Consider the following 884-nt stretch of genomic DNA (forward strand, 5'->3'; position numbering starts at 1 on the left):
CAAAACGAAAAACGATGGTTCCATGCTATCCATGTGGGGTTACATGCCCAACAAGTTTCGTGTACCCCGGTCTTTCAGTGTCCCGGGAATCATTGACGGAAATTTGGGCATGCGAAAAAGAAAAAAAAGAAAAAAAAAGAAAAAAAAAAAATCTGACTAAACCTATATGACCGCCGCTTCGCTGCGCGGCGGTCATAATAATGGCTACGGTCTTTGTCTGTAAAAGCAACATTTTAGTTATTCTCACTGCTTGAAATGAGAAGTATAGCCTAACCATGTTACAGTAGATCTGTTGCATGAATGGCAGAGATAACTCAAATTCCCTTTCTACAGCCATCTAAACAAGGCAATCAAATTCCAGGACCAGCATAGATTACTTTTTTTAATTCTTGGATAATCTTCTCTGGTGCCAATTGAGCATTTCTCAATTTTGGATTAAAAAGCAAAGTAACTTCAGTTACTGAGAATTGTACCGAGTAATATATTACTGAAATTGCATTGGTAATGCCTTACATTACTGCATTACAGCAAAAAGCAATGCATAACTTTTTTAATGGATTACTCCCAACACTGGCTACCATAGATGAATCTGCAAAGTTGAAAAATCGATTTGCATTATAGCCTGAGGCAAGACACTTTCACCAGAAAAATAAATAAACAAACATGACTATCAGCCTGCAGTCATTAGGCTAGTTATCCTAAAAGATGATTTTGTCCATCTAATCATTTACTTGCAAGAATGTAGCCCCTACCAAACTTAGACATAGGATTACTTCTGACTTTTTTTGTCCTAAAAAACAGCATGACGGCCAAGTCAGCATCGGTCGGGCACCCCTCCTCCTCCTTTAGCTCACACCAGCGAGCGAAAGCTGGACCAATATTGA

This window comes from Alosa pseudoharengus, unplaced genomic scaffold (genome assembly GCF_046254945.1).
Source record: "Alosa pseudoharengus isolate Yale_2024_CS ecotype anadromous, Long Island Sound unplaced genomic scaffold, YU_APseudo_1.1 YU_APseudo_1.1_scf_7, whole genome shotgun sequence".
NCBI classification, from domain to species: Eukaryota; Metazoa; Chordata; class Actinopteri; order Clupeiformes; family Clupeidae; genus Alosa; species Alosa pseudoharengus.